Genomic DNA, 12,968 nt, shown 5'->3' on the forward strand with positions numbered 1-12,968 from the left:
TCTCTTCATGTACTTTTAAAGTCCTTAATATCTGATAGTATTTAATAGCATTTTAAAATACTCACTAATGTATACAAACAGTTTTACTTACAATTTCATTAATATACATAAAAAAGACATGCACAGTGGGCTCGTTGATTCTTGCTTAGGGTGCGAGAGATCCCCGGTACAAATCCTGGATGAGCCCATCTTTTAAAGGTATATACTTATGCATACTTAGTAAAATGTCAACCATTTGGTGGTATATTGGGTAAACTATAGATTCCATTTTGTCTAAGTAACCTTGAGTGGCTTAAAAGTCTAATTTTGACAAACAAAAAACTGTCAAAATTAAATTACAGGTTTTTCTCTTACCTTTCTTTTTTCTAAATAACCTTGAGTGGCTTAAAAGAATAGTCTCATTTTGACTAACAAAAAGATCAACAATAAATTGCAGGTGTTTATTTTGTCTTTCTTCTGGGTCTGCATGCTTGAGTTGCACACAGTATGTGACAAGTCTTAGGTTCCAACTATCAAAAAAAGTCCAAACTCTATTGGGACCTCTAAATATTGGCACTGCACATTTCTAATATACATACTTGGATAACAAGTAACCTTAAGTTATTATTTTTGCAATGCTACATACACATTTTTTGTTTTAAGTTGTTATGTTATTTTTAAAATGTTTCATCTTCATTAAATGAAATTGTGTTTTCTCCAGCTATTTGCATTTTTTCTTAAATAATTTGAGTTTTACTTTAAAAATGGTAAAAACTGAATAAGAAATTATTTGGCTAGTGGCTTGTTGGTCTGGGTGTATGATTCTTGCTTCGGGTGCAAAAGGTGCCAGGTTCATATCCTGGATGAGCCTGTTTTCTCAGGTTCTTTAAAAGTGCTTAGTTCAATTATCTGATAGTATTTTAAAATACTAATGTATTCCAACAGTTTCACTTCCAATTTCATTAGTATACATGAAAATACATGAACAGTAGGCTCGTTGGTATAGGGGTATGATTCTCGCTTAGGGTGTGAGAGGTCCTGGGATTAAATCGCAGACGAGCCCATCTTCTCAGGTTCTTTTAAATCCCATGGTTCCATTATCTGATTGATGTCAATTGCCTGAGTCAAAAGCATCAAGTGAATTTTTCTTTTGCCAATCCATAAAAAAAGTATATACTTATGCATATTTAGTAAACTGTCAACCATTTGGTGGTATATTGGGTAAACTGTAGATTCCATTTTGTCTAAGTAACTTTGAGTGGCTGCAAAGAAGTCTCATTTTGACAAATAAAAAACAGTCAAAATGAAATTACAGGTTTTTCTCTTACCATGCTTTTTTCTAAGAAACAATGAGTGGCTTAAAAGAATAGTCTCTTTTTGACAAACAAAAAGGTCAACAATTAATTGCAGGTTTTTGTTTTTTTCTTTCTTCTTGGTCTGTATGCTTAAGTTGCACACAGTATGAGACAAGTCTTAGGTTCCAGCTATCAGAAAAGTTAAAACTCTATAGGAACCCATAAATCTTGGCACTGAAATTTCCAAATATGCATACTTGGACCAAAAATTTACCTTAAGGAAACATTTTAGCTATGCTACAAATAATTTTTTTAAATTGTTATGGTATTTTTTAAAATGTAACATCTTTTTTTCCAGCTTATTGCATTTTTTTATTAAATAATTTGAGTTTTACTTTAAAAATGGTAAAATCTGAATGAGAAGACCTTGGGCAGATGGCTCGTTGGTCTAGGGGTATGATTCTCGCTTTGAGTGCGAGAGGACCCGGGTTCAAATCCCGGACGAGCCCATCTCTTCATGTACTTTTAAAGTCCTTAATATCTGATAGTATTTAATAGCATTTTAAAATACTCACTAATGTATACAAACAGTTTTACTTACAATTTCATTCATATACATAAAAAAGACATGCACAGTGAGCTCGTTGATTCTTGCTTAGGGTGCGAGAGATCCCCGGTACAAATCCTGGATGAGCCCATCTTTTAAAGGTATATACTTATGCATACTTAGTAAAATGTCAACCATTTGGTGGTATATTGGGTAAACTATAGATTCCATTTTGTCTAAGTAACCTTGAGTGGCTTAAAAGTCTAATTTTGACAAACAAAAAACTGTCAAAATTAAATTACAGGTTTTTCTCTTACCTTTCTTTTTTCTAAATAACCTTGAGTGGCTTAAAAGAATAGTCTCATTATGACTAACAAAAAGATCAACAATAAATTGCAGGTGTTTATTTTGTCTTTCTTCTGGGTCTGCATGCTTGAGTTGCACACAGTATGTGACAAGTCTTAGGTTCCAACTATCAAAAAAAGTCCAAACTCTATTGGGACCTCTAAATATTGGCACTGCACATTTCTAATATACATACTTGGATAACAAGTAACCTTAAGTTATTATTTTTGCAATGCTACATACACATTTTTTGTTTTAAGTTGTTATGTTATTTTTAAAATGTTTCATCTTCATTAAATGAAATTGTGTTTTCTCCAGCTATTTGCATTTTTTCTTAAATAATTTGAGTTTTACTTTAAAAATGGTAAAAACTGAATAAGAAATTATTTGGCTAGTGGCTTGTTGGTCTGGGTGTATGATTCTTGCTTCGGGTGCAAAAGGTGCCAGGTTCATATCCTGGATGAGCCTGTTTTCTCAGGTTCTTTAAAAGTGCTTAGTTCAATTATCTGATAGTATTTTAAAATACTAATGTATTCCAACAGTTTCACTTCCAATTTCATTAGTATACATGAAAATACATGAACAGTAGGCTCGTTGGTATAGGGGTATGATTCTCGCTTAGGGTGTGAGAGGTCCTGGGATTAAATCGCAGACGAGCCCATCTTCTCAGGTTCTTTTAAATCCCATGGTTCCATTATCTGATTGATGTCAATTGCCTGAGTCAAAAGCATCAAGTGAATTTTTCTTTTGCCAATCCATAAAAAAAGTATATACTTATGCATATTTAGTAAACTGTCAACCATTTGGTGGTATATTGGGTAAACTGTAGATTCCATTTTGTCTAAGTAACTTTGAGTGGCTGCAAAGAAGTCTCATTTTGACAAATAAAAAACAGTCAAAATGAAATTACAGGTTTTTCTCTTACCATGCTTTTTTCTAAGAAACAATGAGTGGCTTAAAAGAATAGTCTCTTTTTGACAAACAAAAAGGTCAACAATTAATTGCAGGTTTTTGTTTTTTTCTTTCTTCTTGGTCTGTATGCTTAAGTTGCACACAGTATGAGACAAGTCTTAGGTTCCAGCTATCAGAAAAGTTAAAACTCTATAGGAACCCATAAATCTTGGCACTGAAATTTCCAAATATGCATACTTGGACCAAAAATTTACCTTAAGGAAACATTTTAGCTATGCTACAAATAATTTTTTTAAATTGTTATGGTATTTTTAAAATGTAACATCTTTTTTTTCCAGCTTATTGCATTTTTTTATTAAATAATTTGAGTTTTACTTTAAAAATGGTAAAATCTGAATGAGAAGACCTTGGGCAGATGGCTCGTTGGTCTAGGGTTATGATTCTCGCTTTGGGTGCGAGAGGACCCGGGTTCAAATCCCGGACGAGCCCATCTCTTCATGTACTTTTAAAGTCCTTAATATCTGATAGTATTTAATAGCATTTTAAAATACTCACTAATGTATACAAACAGTTTTACTTACAATTTCATTCATATACATAAAAAAGACATGCACAGTGGGCTCGTTGATTCTTGCATAGGGTGCGAGAGATCCCCGGTACAAATCCTGGATGAGCCCATCTTTTAAAGGTATATACTTATGCATACTTAGTAAAATGTCAACCATTTGGTGGTATATTGGGTAAACTATAGATTCCATTTTGTCTAAGTAACCTTGAGTGGCTTAAAAGTCTAATTTTGACAAACAAAAAACTGTCAAAATTAAATTACAGGTTTTTCTCTTACCTTTCTTTTTTCTAAATAACCTTGAGTGGCTTAAAAGAATAGTCTCATTATGACTAACAAAAAGATCAACAATAAATTGCAGGTGTTTATTTTGTCTTTCTTCTGGGTCTGCATGCTTGAGTTGCACACAGTATGTGACAAGTCTTAGGTTCCAACTATCAAAAAAAGTCCAAACTCTATTGGGACCTCTAAATATTGGCACTGCACATTTCTAATATACATACTTGGATAACAAGTAACCTTAAGTTATTATTTTTGCAATGCTACATACACATTTTTTGTTTTAAGTTGTTATGTTATTTTTAAAATGTTTTATCTTCATTAAATGAAATTGTGTTTTCTCCAGCTATTTGCATTTTTTCTTAAATAATTTGAGTTTTACTTTAAAAATGGTAAAAGCTGAATAAGAAATTATTTGGCTGGTGGCTTGTTGGTCTGGGTGTATGATTCTTGCTACGGGTGCAAAAGGTGCCAGGTTCATATCCTGGATGAGCCTGTTTTCTCAGGTTCTTTAAAAGTGCTTAGTTCAATTATCTGATAGTATTTTAAAATACTAATGTATTCCAACAGTTTCACTTCCAATTTCATTAGTATACATGAAAATACATGAACAGTAGGCTCGTTGGTATAGGGGTATGATTCTCGCTTAGGGTGCGAGAGGTCCTGGGATTAAATCGCAGACGAGCCCATCTTCTCAGGTTCTTTTAAATCCCATGGTTCCATTATCTGATTGATGTCAATTGCCTAAATCAAAAGCATCAAGTGAATTTTTCTTTTGCCAATCCATAAAAAAAGTATATACTTATGCATATTTAGTAAACTGTCAACCATTTGGTGGTATATTGGGTAAACTGTAGATTCCATTTTGTCTAAGTAACTTTGAGTGGCTGCAAAGAAGTCTCATTTTGACAAATAAAAAACAGTCAAAATGAAATTACAGGTTTTTCTCTTACCATGCTTTTTTCTAAGAAACAATGAGTGGCTTAAAAGAATAGTCTCTTTTTGACAAACAAAAAGGTCAACAATTAATTGCAGGTTTTTGTTTTTTTCTTTCTTCTTGGTCTGTATGCTTAAGTTGCACACAGTATGAGACAAGTCTTAGGTTCCAGCTATCAGAAAAGTTAAAACTCTATAGGAACCCATAAATCTTGGCACTGAAAATTCCAAATATGCATACTTGGACCAAAAATTTACCTTAAGGAAACATTTTAGCTATGCTACAAATAATTTTTTTAAATTGTTATGGTATTTTTAAAATGTAACATCTTTTTTTCCAGCTTATTGCATTTTTTTTATTAAATAATTTGAGTTTTACTTTAAAAATGGTAAAATCTGAATGAGAAGACCTTGGGCAGATGGCTCGTTGGTCTAGGGGTATGATTCTCGCTTTGGGTGTGAGAGGTCCCGGGTTCAAATCCTGGACGAGCCCATCTCTTCATGTACTTTTAAAGTCCTTAATATCTGATAGTATTTAATAGTATTTTAAAATACTCACTAATGTATACAAACAGTTTTACTTACAATTTCATTAATATACATAAAAAAGACATGCACAGTGGGCTCGTTGATTCTTGCTTAGGGTGCGAGAGATCCCCGGTACAAATCCCGGATGAGCCCATCTTTTAAAGGTATATACTTATGCATACTTAGTAAAATGTCAACCATTTGGTGGTATATTGGGTAAACTATAGATTCCATTTTGTCTAAGTAACCTTGAGTGGCTTAAAAGTCTAATTTTGACAAACAAAAAACTGTCAAAATTAAATTACAGGTTTTTCTCTTACCTTTCTTTTTTCTAAATAACCCTGAGTGGCTTAAAAGAATAGTCTCATTATGACTAACAAAAAGATCAACAATAAATTGCAGGTGTTTATTTTGTCTTTCTTCTGGGTCTGCATGCTTGAGTTGCACACAGTATGTGACAAGTCTTAGGTTCCAACTATCAAAAAAAGTCCAAACTCTATTGGGACCTCTAAATATTGGCACTGCACATTTCTAATATACATACTTGGATAACAAGTAACCATAAGTTATTATGTTTGCAATGCTACATACACATTTTTTGTTTTAAGTTGTTATGTTATTTTTAAAATGTTTTATCTTCATTAAATGAAATTGTGTTTTCTCCAGCTATTTGCATTTTTTCTTAAATAATTTGAGTTTTACTTTAAAAATGGTAAAAACTGAATAAGAAATTATTTGGCTAGTGGCTTGTTGGTCTGGGTGTATGATTCTTGCTTCGGGTGCAAAAGGTGCCAGGTTCATATCCTGGATGAGCCTGTTTTCTCAGGTTCTTTAAAAGTGCTTAGTTCAATTATCTGATAGTATTTTAAAATACTAATGTATTCCAACAGTTTCACTTCCAATTTCATTAGTATACATGAAAATACATGAAAAGTAGGCTCGTTGGTATAGGGGTATGATTCTCGCTTAGGGTGCGAGAGGTCCTGGGATTAAATCGCAGACGAGCCCATCTTCTCAGGTTCTTTTAAATCCCATGGTTCCATTATCTGATTGATGTCAATTGCCTGAGTCAAAAGCATCAAGTGAATTTTTCTTTTGCCAATCCATAAAAAAAAGTATATACTTATGCATATTTAGTAAACTGTCAACCATTTGGTGGTATATTGGGTAAACTGTAGATTCCATTTTGTCTAAGTAACTTTGAGTGGCTGCAAAGAAGTCTCATTTTGACAAATAAAAAAGTCAAAATGAAATTACAGGTTTTTCTCTTACCATGCTTTTTTCTAAGAAACAATGAGTGGCTTAAAAGAATAGTCTCTTTTTGACAAACAAAAAGGACAACAATTAATTGCAGGTTTTTGTTTTTTTCTTTCTTCTTGGTCTGTATGCTTAAGTTGCACACAGTATGAGACAAGTCTTAGGTTCCAGCTATCAGAAAAGTTAAAACTCTATAGGAACCCATAAATCTTGGCACTGAAATTTCCAAATATGCATACTTGGACCAAAAATTTACCTTAAGGAAACATTTTAGCTATGCTACAAATAATTTTTTTAAATTGTTATGGTATTTTTAAAATGTAACATCTTTTTTTCCAGCTTATTGCATTTTTTTATTAAATAATTTGAGTTTTACTTTAAAAATGGTAAAATCTGAATGAGAAGACCTTGGGCAGATGGCTCGTTGGTCTAGGGGTATGATTCTCGCTTTGGGTGCGAGAGGTCCCGGGTTCAAATCCCGGACGAGCCCATTTCTTCATGTACTTTTAAAGTCCTTAATATCTGATAGTATTTAATAGCATTTTAAAATACTCACTAATGTATACAAACAGTTTTACTTACAATTTCATTAATATACATAAAAAAGACATGCACAGTGGGCTCGTTGATTCTTGCTTAGGGTGCGAGAGATCCCCGGTACAAATCCTGGATGAGCCCATCTTTTAAAGGTATATACTTATGCATACTTAGTAAAATGTCAACCATTTGGTGGTATATTGGGTAAACTATAGATTCCATTTTGTCTAAGTAACCTTGAGTGGCTTAAAAGTCTAATTTTGACAAACAAAAAACTGTCAAAATTAAATTACAGGTTTTTCTCTTACCTTTCTTTTTTCTAAATAACCTTGAGTGGCTTAAAAGAATAGTCTCATTATGACTAACAAAAAGATCAACAATAAATTGCAGGTGTTTATTTTGTCTTTCTTCTGGGTCTGCATGCTTGAGTTGCACACAGTATGTGACAAGTCTTAGGTTCCAACTATCAAAAAAAGTCCAAACTCTATTGGGACCTCTAAATATTGGCACTGCACATTTCTAATATACATACTTGGATAACAAGTAACCTTAAGTTATTATTTTTGCAATGCTACATACACATTTTTTGTTTTAAGTTGTTATGTTATTTTTAAAATGTTTCATCTTCATTAAATGAAATTGTGTTTTCTCCAGCTATTTGCATTTTTTCTTAAATAATTTGAGTTTTACTTTAAAAATGGTAAAAACTGAATAAGAAATTATTTGGCTAGTGGCTTGTTGGTCTGGGTGTATGATTCTTGCTTCGGGTGCAAAAGGTGCCAGGTTCATATCCTGGATGAGCCTGTTTTCTCAGGTTCTTTAAAAGTGCTTAGTTCAATTATCTGATAGTATTTTAAAATACTAATGTATTCCAACAGTTTCACTTCCAATTTCATTAGTATACATGAAAATACATGAACAGTAGGCTCGTTGGTATAGGGGTATGATTCTCGCTTAGGGTGTGAGAGGTCCTGGGATTAAATCGCAGACGAGCCCATCTTCTCAGGTTCTTTTAAATCCCATGGTTCCATTATCTGATTGATGTCAATTGCCTGAGTCAAAAGCATCAAGTGAATTTTTCTTTTGCCAATCCATAAAAAAAGTATATACTTATGCATATTTAGTAAACTGTCAACCATTTGGTGGTATATTGGGTAAACTGTAGATTCCATTTTGTCTAAGTAACTTTGAGTGGCTGCAAAGAAGTCTCATTTTGACAAATAAAAAACAGTCAAAATGAAATTACAGGTTTTTCTCTTACCATGCTTTTTTCTAAGAAACAATGAGTGGCTTAAAAGAATAGTCTCTTTTTGACAAACAAAAAGGTCAACAATTAATTGCAGGTTTTTGTTTTTTTCTTTCTTCTTGGTCTGTATGCTTAAGTTGCACACAGTATGAGACAAGTCTTAGGTTCCAGCTATCAGAAAAGTTAAAACTCTATAGGAACCCATAAATCTTGGCACTGAAATTTCCAAATATGCATACTTGGACCAAAAATTTACCTTAAGGAAACATTTTAGCTATGCTACAAATAATTTTTTTAAATTGTTATGGTATTTTTAAAATGTAACATCTTTTTTTTCCAGCTTATTGCATTTTTTTATTAAATAATTTGAGTTTTACTTTAAAAATGGTAAAATCTGAATGAGAAGACCTTGGGCAGATGGCTCGTTGGTCTAGGGTTATGATTCTCGCTTTGGGTGCGAGAGGACCCGGGTTCAAATCCCGGACGAGCCCATCTCTTCATGTACTTTTAAAGTCCTTAATATCTGATAGTATTTAATAGCATTTTAAAATACTCACTAATGTATACAAACAGTTTTACTTACAATTTCATTCATATACATAAAAAAGACATGCACAGTGGGCTCGTTGATTCTTGCATAGGGTGCGAGAGATCCCCGGTACAAATCCTGGATGAGCCCATCTTTTAAAGGTATATACTTATGCATACTTAGTAAAATGTCAACCATTTGGTGGTATATTGGGTAAACTATAGATTCCATTTTGTCTAAGTAACCTTGAGTGGCTTAAAAGTCTAATTTTGACAAACAAAAAACTGTCAAAATTAAATTACAGGTTTTTCTCTTACCTTTCTTTTTTCTAAATAACCTTGAGTGGCTTAAAAGAATAGTCTCATTATGACTAACAAAAAGATCAACAATAAATTGCAGGTGTTTATTTTGTCTTTCTTCTGGGTCTGCATGCTTGAGTTGCACACAGTATGTGACAAGTCTTAGGTTCCAACTATCAAAAAAAGTCCAAACTCTATTGGGACCTCTAAATATTGGCACTGCACATTTCTAATATACATACTTGGATAACAAGTAACCTTAAGTTATTATTTTTGCAATGCTACATACACATTTTTTGTTTTAAGTTGTTATGTTATTTTTAAAATGTTTTATCTTCATTAAATGAAATTGTGTTTTCTCCAGCTATTTGCATTTTTTCTTAAATAATTTGAGTTTTACTTTAAAAATGGTAAAAGCTGAATAAGAAATTATTTGGCTGGTGGCTTGTTGGTCTGGGTGTATGATTCTTGCTACGGGTGCAAAAGGTGCCAGGTTCATATCCTGGATGAGCCTGTTTTCTCAGGTTCTTTAAAAGTGCTTAGTTCAATTATCTGATAGTATTTTAAAATACTAATGTATTCCAACAGTTTCACTTCCAATTTCATTAGTATACATGAAAATACATGAACAGTAGGCTCGTTGGTATAGGGGTATGATTCTCGCTTAGGGTGCGAGAGGTCCTGGGATTAAATCGCAGACGAGCCCATCTTCTCAGGTTCTTTTAAATCCCATGGTTCCATTATCTGATTGATGTCAATTGCCTAAATCAAAAGCATCAAGTGAATTTTTCTTTTGCCAATCCATAAAAAAAGTATATACTTATGCATATTTAGTAAACTGTCAACCATTTGGTGGTATATTGGGTAAACTGTAGATTCCATTTTGTCTAAGTAACTTTGAGTGGCTGCAAAGAAGTCTCATTTTGACAAATAAAAAACAGTCAAAATGAAATTACAGGTTTTTCTCTTACCATGCTTTTTTCTAAGAAACAATGAGTGGCTTAAAAGAATAGTCTCTTTTTGACAAACAAAAAGGTCAACAATTAATTGCAGGTTTTTGTTTTTTTCTTTCTTCTTGGTCTGTATGCTTAAGTTGCACACAGTATGAGACAAGTCTTAGGTTCCAGCTATCAGAAAAGTTAAAACTCTATAGGAACCCATAAATCTTGGCACTGAAAATTCCAAATATGCATACTTGGACCAAAAATTTACCTTAAGGAAACATTTTAGCTATGCTACAAATAATTTTTTTAAATTGTTATGGTATTTTTAAAATGTAACATCTTTTTTTCCAGCTTATTGCATTTTTTTTATTAAATAATTTGAGTTTTACTTTAAAAATGGTAAAATCTGAATGAGAAGACCTTGGGCAGATGGCTCGTTGGTCTAGGGGTATGATTCTCGCTTTGGGTGTGAGAGGTCCCGGGTTCAAATCCTGGACGAGCCCATCTCTTCATGTACTTTTAAAGTCCTTAATATCTGATAGTATTTAATAGTATTTTAAAATACTCACTAATGTATACAAACAGTTTTACTTACAATTTCATTAATATACATAAAAAAGACATGCACAGTGGGCTCGTTGATTCTTGCTTAGGGTGCGAGAGATCCCCGGTACAAATCCCGGATGAGCCCATCTTTTAAAGGTATATACTTATGCATACTTAGTAAAATGTCAACCATTTGGTGGTATATTGGGTAAACTATAGATTCCATTTTGTCTAAGTAACCTTGAGTGGCTTAAAAGTCTAATTTTGACAAACAAAAAACTGTCAAAATTAAATTACAGGTTTTTCTCTTACCTTTCTTTTTTCTAAATAACCCTGAGTGGCTTAAAAGAATAGTCTCATTATGACTAACAAAAAGATCAACAATAAATTGCAGGTGTTTATTTTGTCTTTCTTCTGGGTCTGCATGCTTGAGTTGCACACAGTATGTGACAAGTCTTAGGTTCCAACTATCAAAAAAAGTCCAAACTCTATTGGGACCTCTAAATATTGGCACTGCACATTTCTAATATACATACTTGGATAACAAGTAACCATAAGTTATTATGTTTGCAATGCTACATACACATTTTTTGTTTTAAGTTGTTATGTTATTTTTAAAATGTTTTATCTTCATTAAATGAAATTGTGTTTTCTCCAGCTATTTGCATTTTTTCTTAAATAATTTGAGTTTTACTTTAAAAATGGTAAAAACTGAATAAGAAATTATTTGGCTAGTGGCTTGTTGGTCTGGGTGTATGATTCTTGCTTCGGGTGCAAAAGGTGCCAGGTTCATATCCTGGATGAGCCTGTTTTCTCAGGTTCTTTAAAAGTGCTTAGTTCAATTATCTGATAGTATTTTAAAATACTAATGTATTCCAACAGTTTCACTTCCAATTTCATTAGTATACATGAAAATACATGAAAAGTAGGCTCGTTGGTATAGGGGTATGATTCTCGCTTAGGGTGCGAGAGGTCCTGGGATTAAATCGCAGACGAGCCCATCTTCTCAGGTTCTTTTAAATCCCATGGTTCCATTATCTGATTGATGTCAATTGCCTGAGTCAAAAGCATCAAGTGAATTTTTCTTTTGCCAATCCATAAAAAAAAGTATATACTTATGCATATTTAGTAAACTGTCAACCATTTGGTGGTATATTGGGTAAACTGTAGATTCCATTTTGTCTAAGTAACTTTGAGTGGCTGCAAAGAAGTCTCATTTTGACAAATAAAAAAGTCAAAATGAAATTACAGGTTTTTCTCTTACCATGCTTTTTTCTAAGAAACAATGAGTGGCTTAAAAGAATAGTCTCTTTTTGACAAACAAAAAGGACAACAATTAATTGCAGGTTTTTGTTTTTTTCTTTCTTCTTGGTCTGTATGCTTAAGTTGCACACAGTATGAGACAAGTCTTAGGTTCCAGCTATCAGAAAAGTTAAAACTCTATAGGAACCCATAAATCTTGGCACTGAAATTTCCAAATATGCATACTTGGACCAAAAATTTACCTTAAGGAAACATTTTAGCTATGCTACAAATAATTTTTTTAAATTGTTATGGTATTTTTAAAATGTAACATCTTTTTTTCCAGCTTATTGCATTTTTTTATTAAATAATTTGAGTTTTACTTTAAAAATGGTAAAATCTGAATGAGAAGACCTTGGGCAGATGGCTCGTTGGTCTAGGGGTATGATTCTCGCTTTGGGTGCGAGAGGTCCCGGGTTCAAATCCAGGACGAGCCCATCTCTTCATGTACTTTTAAAGTCCTTAATATCTGATAGTATTTAATAGCATTTTAAAATACTCACTAATGTATACAAACAGTTTTACTTACAATTTCATTAATATACATAAAAAAGACATGCACAGTGGGCTCGTTGATTCTTGCTTAGGGTGCGAGAGATCCCCGGTACAAATCCCGGATGAGCCCATCTTTTAAAGGTATATACTTATGCATACTTAGTAAAATGTCAACCATTTGGTGGTATATTGGGTAAACTATAGATTCCATTTTGTCTAAGTAACCTTGAGTGGCTTAAAAGTCTAATTTTGACAAACAAAAAACTGTCAAAATTAAATTACAGGTTTTTCTCTTACCTTTCTTTTTTCTAAATAACCTTGAGTGGCTTAAAAGAATAGTCTCATTATGACTAACAAAAAGATCAACAATAAATTGCAGGTGTTTATTTTGTCTTTCTTCTGGGTCTGCATGCTTGAGTTGCACACA

At 32.7% G+C, this 12,968-nt stretch overlaps 7 non-coding genes across 7 annotated transcripts; all 7 read left to right on the forward strand.

Moving 5' to 3' along the window:
- The first annotated feature begins 1,711 nt into the window (after window positions 1-1,711).
- Window positions 1,712-1,783, forward strand: TRNAS-UGA (transfer RNA serine (anticodon UGA)). Its single transcript has one exon. It is a non-coding gene; the product is annotated as a tRNA-Ser (tRNA).
- A 1,712-nt stretch (window positions 1,784-3,495) lies between these two features.
- TRNAP-UGG (transfer RNA proline (anticodon UGG)) lies at window positions 3,496-3,567 on the forward strand. The gene has a single exon. It is a non-coding gene; the product is annotated as a tRNA-Pro (tRNA).
- A 1,712-nt stretch (window positions 3,568-5,279) lies between these two features.
- Window positions 5,280-5,351, forward strand: TRNAP-UGG (transfer RNA proline (anticodon UGG)). The gene has a single exon. It is a non-coding gene; the product is annotated as a tRNA-Pro (tRNA).
- Window positions 5,352-7,061: 1,710 nt separating this feature from the next.
- TRNAP-UGG (transfer RNA proline (anticodon UGG)) lies at window positions 7,062-7,133 on the forward strand. Its single transcript has one exon. It is a non-coding gene; the product is annotated as a tRNA-Pro (tRNA).
- A 1,712-nt stretch (window positions 7,134-8,845) lies between these two features.
- On the forward strand, window positions 8,846-8,917 carry TRNAP-UGG (transfer RNA proline (anticodon UGG)). Its single transcript has one exon. It is a non-coding gene; the product is annotated as a tRNA-Pro (tRNA).
- A 1,712-nt stretch (window positions 8,918-10,629) lies between these two features.
- Window positions 10,630-10,701, forward strand: TRNAP-UGG (transfer RNA proline (anticodon UGG)). The gene has a single exon. It is a non-coding gene; the product is annotated as a tRNA-Pro (tRNA).
- Window positions 10,702-12,411: 1,710 nt separating this feature from the next.
- Window positions 12,412-12,483, forward strand: TRNAP-UGG (transfer RNA proline (anticodon UGG)). The gene has a single exon. It is a non-coding gene; the product is annotated as a tRNA-Pro (tRNA).
- Window positions 12,484-12,968: the final 485 nt, after the last annotated feature.

Source organism: Pseudophryne corroboree, chromosome 3 (genome assembly GCF_028390025.1).
Source record: "Pseudophryne corroboree isolate aPseCor3 chromosome 3, aPseCor3.hap2, whole genome shotgun sequence".
NCBI lineage: Eukaryota > Metazoa > Chordata > Amphibia > Anura > Myobatrachidae > Pseudophryne > Pseudophryne corroboree.